Source organism: Erythrolamprus reginae, chromosome Z, assembly GCF_031021105.1.
Source record: "Erythrolamprus reginae isolate rEryReg1 chromosome Z, rEryReg1.hap1, whole genome shotgun sequence".
Lineage (NCBI taxonomy): Eukaryota > Metazoa > Chordata > Lepidosauria > Squamata > Dipsadidae > Erythrolamprus > Erythrolamprus reginae.
In genome coordinates, this window is record NC_091963.1 from 128,372,857 (window position 1) to 128,378,872 (window position 6,016).

The 6,016-nt window shown below is 38.8% G+C and overlaps 1 pseudogene; it reads left to right on the plus strand.

The window, feature by feature from the left end:
- Positions 1-1,263: 1,263 nt before the first annotated feature.
- Positions 1,264-2,356, plus strand: LOC139154120 (E3 SUMO-protein ligase KIAA1586-like; annotated as a pseudogene).
- The last annotated feature ends 3,660 nt before the right edge of the window (positions 2,357-6,016 follow it).

The window sequence follows — 6,016 nt, forward strand, 5'->3', positions numbered from 1 at the left end:
CTATGGGGTTCCGGTCAGACAAGATTGTTGGCCAATCAAGCACAGTAATCCCACAGTCACCGAAGAAGGTTTTGGTGCTTTTGGCAGTATGGGCAGTTGCCAAGTCCTGCTGAAAAATTTAAGTCACTATCCCCATAAAGCTCGTATGCAGATGGAAGCATGGAGCGCTCCAAAGTCTCCTTTCAACCTTGGCAACTTGAAAATGGGTGGGCTTCAATTCCCAGAACTCCCCAGCTAGGCATGTGGAATTTAACTGCAGTAAGGCAAACACCATGGTCGTTTAAGTGAACTTCCAGTCATTAATCAAACACTATAGTTGTCAAACAAGTCCGTTTCCCCCAATGGGCATTTTTAACCTGAAACCAGAAGGAATTGTTGGAAACTTGCAAAAAAGCTTAGAAAATCTCAGTCACGTAACTATGTGGGATATTGTAACTAGTTGTGTGTGTGTGTGTGTGTGTGTGCGCGCATGGCTGTCAAAACTCCAAAAACAGGTCAAGTAACTCTGGAGAGATCAGTAGTAAATTAGAACACTTGCTAAGAAACTGGCCATTAAGCGAGGACCATATGTATTGGGTTAGTCTTAAGGGTTCAGAGCTGTATGGAATCTGACCCTTTGGGGGATTGCAAAAGATCTGGATAGGGTAATCCTCGTAAGGGGAACTAGGATTGTGCCCACCATGGGTTTTTTTGGAAAGTTGTTGTCTCACATGTAAAGTTAGACCTCAACTTACAACCACAATCAAGTCCAAACTGAAATAGCTTTTTTATTTTTTTTGCAGTAGCCCTTAACAGGATGAAAAGGCAACAGAATTTGAGAGGGTGTTATTTTTCCAGTAAGAAACCAAGATCAGAACCAGTTGCATCGGAATTAGCCTTGGATGATACAATACCGTCACAAGCAAAATCACCCCAACTTGGAGAAAGCAGCACATCAATTGAAATAGATAGTTCCAAAATTGAAAATAGTCTTCCTGAATGCTGGACAGTGCTACAATACAACAAATTTAAAGAAAAATATGATAGTTTCTAACAAAAAATTAGGTTGCAATACTGTATTGTACAAAACATGACTTCGTAAAAGAGAAAAGTGTTCATGTCTCAAAAGAATGAAAATATTTTCAGATTGAGGCATCAGGGAAAAACAAAGATACAACAAACTTCTCTAAGGAAAAAAAAGGGAATATTTTTCATCAATAACGTTTATGAGCAAGGTTCTCATAACAATGTGAACAGGAATCTATGACAAAAACAATATATAAGATGACTGAAAAATATTTATCTACTACTTGTAGAGTATTTAACAGAGTTTACAGTCTGGCACAAAGATGTAAACCATTTTCAGACATAGAAGATGTGATAGAATTGCAAATTAAAAATGGATTAGATATGAGAATAGGATTACATTAATGCAAAACTCCAGTGAAAATAGATTTCATTGCAAAATAAATTTTAAAAAGATATATTTACTGAAATCAACTTGAAAATATTTGATTATTGACAAAGCCTCAAAGATATCTTGCAAACCAGTTGTTATAGTTTTCTTAAAAGTTGAGGATTCAGTTATCTCACCAACAATTTTTGTTGAGTTAGTTGAATTAGAAAAACAAGATGCAGAGACAATATGCTCTTCAGTTATGGAAAATTTAAATAATGTTGGGTTTACTAAAAACTAACTAGAATAAAATTTAATAAGATTTTGCTCCGATGGTGCCAGCATTATGCTTGGGAGAAAATCTGGAGTGAGTAGTAGAATAGCAAAAGTTTCCAAACATAATATGGCACTATTGTCTCTAACTTGTTTTAGATGATTCAATAAAAGAAATAAAGCAAGTAAATCATTTTAAAATATTTATTAATAAGATATATACTATTTTTCATCAATCCAATAAAAACCAAATTGAACTTACCAAAATATCTGAACAACTTGGAATTAAAATTCTAAAGATTGGTAGAGTTTTTGGACCAAGATGGGCTGCCTGTAGTTTAAGGTCAATCGTAGCTGTGTGGCATGTTTATCCAGCACTACATCAGTATTTTCATTCAAATGAAAAGTACTTAGGCATGGCTGCCCCTATTGAAAATAGGTATGTTATGACTGATTGGGCATTGATTATTGACATTCTAAATGAAATTTCTCCTTTCAGATGTATTGCAAGCAAGAAATGTAGACATAATAAAGGCTGAAAAACTTGTGATAAGATCTGTTAAAGCATTTCAAATGCTTAGAAAGGAAAAGGTGGTGAAAAAAAGGTTGATGGTTAATTACCTTCAAAAATATCTAATTTGTAAAAAATCATCCATTTGTTGGACTTCCTTGGGAAAGACCTTTGAAAAGCATAACAAATTTGAATAAAAGAGTAATGGATTGTGAACATTTAAAAACAGGTAGCCAATTTCAACATACAATTTCTCAATTTTTTGGAGCCAGATTACTGGAATATTGGTAAGTAGTAGTCCCATGTAAAGCAGCTGAAGAACAATTGCTTGAATTTTGTGACATTTTCAATTACAAAATTTATGTTAACCATTATCGGGATTTTGTAGAAAATGTTTTAAAAGATTCCAATAAATATGCAATTCCTGATAGTATTTTAAAAAGCTAAAGATACTGTCAGAACAATTGCGGTAAGTTCAGCAGAAGCAGAAAGGGTCTTTTCAAAAATGAAACTCATATGTTCCAAGAAGAGAAATTGCCTGACCATTTCCAAGATAGCAAACATAATGACTTTCAGTTTAATTGACCGAGCTCTAAAGGATTGGGACCCTATTCCTGTAGTTTAAAATTTGTTACGAGTAAATCACACATCTAATGATGCTCAAATAAAACTTAAGAAAAGTAAAAGTGAGGACGCCAATCAAGCAGCAATTTGGAGATACCTAACATAAGCTTTATTTTTTGTCAGGTATTATTTAATAGTTTTTCATTCATATTGTAAAACTCATGTAGTTTTGTATAAATAATGTTTATTCATATTGCAAAACTTGTATAGTTTTTCATTCATATTGTAAAACTCTTGTAACAAAATCTAGTTTTATGTACCTCTTTATTCTTATTTAAGTATTAAATGCATAAAATAAACTACCTTTTGGTATATCTTTTTTTATACTTAAAACAGTAACTAGGGCAAAGAAATGATGTCGAGTTGGTCACTCCCACCCAGTCACATGACCCACCTACCCATGCCCTCAGAACCTGTTGTTAAGTTATTTGAATCCCACCACTGGATCATGTACCCTATTCCTTCATTCAGTCCCTCCAGACCAAGAAAAGTCAATGCAAAACACTTCAAAACTATTACTGAGAGAATCAGAGAAATATCCATTAAGCAATCAGCAATCAAAATGGGACTAAGAGAAGGCTTATACATGAAGCCTGATGATTATCAAGCATTCTGCAGGTAATCCTTGCTTAGAGATCATTCATCCAGCCACTGTACAAACAAACACACTGTACAAAGGTACTGGGAAAATAATTTTGTAGCTCATTTACAACTGACCTATGTAGTGTCCCTCGGTTAAATGATCACCATTAGAGTCAAAAATAATTGTTTTGTTCTTACAGATTCCCCGACTCCCCACAGAACAGAGAAATTGGAGAAGGGTTTCAAGAGAGTAAGCTGTTTGCCCTTCTACAGTCAGATGGCAATGTGATCATAATCTCTCTTTCGTCTGACACTTTCGCCCACCTCCATAAGGGAGATTGGAGCAGAAAAGATTTCAAAAAGGAAATATCAGTTTGTTCTTCTACATACTGATAGCCTGGCAGCAGGAAAGGATCAGGCAAAGAAGAGATTGTCTACAGAAATGTATTTGCTTTTTTTTTTTTCATTCCACCCTCAATCAGAGCAGAAACCAGAAAGAAACAAATTTCATGACAGCATTGCAAGCTGTTTGCACAAAACAACTTCAGCATTCAAACTCTGGATTGTGATGCAACCACATTACTTTTCAAGACAATAAGATAGCACTCCATCATTTGGGGAGTGGCTAGGAGGCAAACAAACCAAACCAAACCAATACCAAACCAAAGATGTGAAACTGACTCATCTTAACCCTTTCTGGCCGTAAAGCAATTGTAGTGATGTGACTCTGTGTTCACCCCACTTAGGGATCACTTTGTTTAGTGGCAAAGTTGCCGCCCCCAATTAGGTCTTAAAGCGACTACTGTAAATGTAAAGTAACGTCTTCACTTGATTCCATATTTGCCAATCAAGGCATGGAAATTAGTTCAAAAGGACATCTGACAAATATTCATTTTTATCCCAAAATAAACAAGCTGCTCCCCCCTGCCCCACCTTTCAGTTTTTACTAATTTTACTTACTATATTTTTTCTTTAAAAAGTTCACTTTAAAAAGGTAAAATGATGTTTCCTTTATTTTTTTTATACAAACTCCCTCCCCCCATAAACAAAACACAGAACTGTATCCCAGAATAATTAAAAAAGGGAGAGAAAAAATTCGAAGAGGCGGGGGGGGGCCTGAGCAGTCCAACTAGTCCACAGTAGAAAAATAAATCTTAAAAGAGAAGGAAGGGAGGCAGTGGGAGTAAGAGGACAGTCTTCCCAGAGGTGTATTCATAGCATGATGCAATTCCCTGGGGTGTAGACTGTTTAATGAGTGACCATAATTTGGTGGGAAGGGGTAAGAAGGAATCAGAAAAAAGAATATATATATATGTTTTTTCCTCTGTTGGATGAGGCCAGAACAAGGCCGAAATAGCGCAATCCTAGTCTCCCTTAATTTTAAAAATTCAGCAAAAACATGTGAGATATATATATATATATACAGTGGTCCCTCGAGTTTCGCGATCTCGATCTTCGCGAAACGCTATATCGCGAGTTTTCAACCCGGAAGTAAACTCCACCATCTGCGCATGCGTGCCCTTCCACGCATGCGTAGATGGTGGAGTTTCCCCGCCGGGCAGAGGCTTCCCTGGGTCTTCCCCCTCTTGCCCCGGTAAGGCGCGAGCAACGGCGTGGGCGGGTGGGCGGCACACGCGCGGGGAAACCCCAGGGCCGCTTCTCAGCTGAGAAGCGGCCCCAGCAACAGCGCGGGGGGGGGGCGGGCGGCACGCGCGCGGACAAGCAGCAGCAGCGAGGCGGCGGGGAACCCCAATCTTCGGCTCCTCGCTGCTGCGGTGGAAATAAAAACACCATCTGCGCATGCGCAGATGGTGTTTTTACTTCCGCACCGCTACTTCGCGACAAATCGATCATCGCGAGGGGTCCTGGAACGGAACCCTCGCGATGATCGAGGGACCACTGTATATACATGTATCACATTTTTGCTGAATTTTTAAAATTAAAGGAGACTAGGATAGCGCTATTTCGGCCTTTTTCTGGCCTCATCAGCTAGCCATACCCTTACTGGGAGATGTCTGTCTGTCTGTCTGTCTGTCTGTCTGTCTGTCTGTCTGTCTGTCTGTCTGTCTATCTATCTATCTATCTATCTATCTATCTATCTATCTATCTATCTATCTATCTATCTATCTATCTCCCAGTAAGGGTATGGCTAGCTGATGAATATATATATATATATATTCGAATTTTTTGGGGGGGAAGCAGCCAATTTCCCCCCACAAGAGGAAACTTCAAGGGGAAAGGAATACATTCAGAAACTCCATACATTCACCGAGCAAAGCAGGGGTACAAACGGTGGAAGTCAACATTTATCCTGGAGCTACAGCCACTCCCACTTTCTCCAGGTAGTGTTTCTTGTGGACCATCCAACTGCAGAGGCTTGAAGAAAGGGAGGGGGTATGAGGAGGAAGAAAGAGGGAAAGTACAGACCAATTTCTCAACAACAACCCAAACAGGACCAAAGTAGTGCAGACTAAGGGGTCGAAACCTGATAGCAGAACCCCAAGGGGGTCATGTACCTAGATGGGGTGGGGAGAGTGGGTAAGCAAAAGGGAGGCTCGCTCCATACCCAGGGGAAAGGGGGCAGGAAAAAGTGAGGGGGATGACGTCTATCCCCATCTCAAAGATTTCTCAAGGAAAGTCTAGAAGTCTGT